The following is a 349-nucleotide window of genomic DNA, read 5'->3' as shown; positions in this document are numbered from 1 at the left end:
TGAGGGGTGACGGGCAGAGTGTGGGTGCAGCTGGTCTGGGCTGGGTGCCCTTGAGAGCTGAGTTGTGCTGTCACCTGTAATGTGCGCTGTGGTGACATGTTTGTGATTGTAACCTCATCTCAGTGAAGGACTCTGTGACCTGCATCCTGTTCAAGGACAATCATGACCACAAATGCTCTGTATGGTAGAGAGTACCATGTGATTTCAAGGGACTATGACTCCGATTGTATTTCCAGAGGTTAGAAATGAAATCTGCGTCCATAACTCCTGGGAAGATAATGTGAAGACCCTTCTCAGATAATGAGTGTCCTCCAATAGCTGCCTCCCTCTGTTTCATAAAGACTGTGGG

The sequence above is a fragment of the Pteropus vampyrus genome, unplaced genomic scaffold (genome assembly GCF_000151845.1).
Source record: "Pteropus vampyrus isolate Shadow unplaced genomic scaffold, Pvam_2.0 Scaffold1723, whole genome shotgun sequence".
Taxonomy (NCBI): Eukaryota; Metazoa; Chordata; class Mammalia; order Chiroptera; family Pteropodidae; genus Pteropus; species Pteropus vampyrus.
This window is presented reverse-complemented; position numbering follows the sequence as displayed.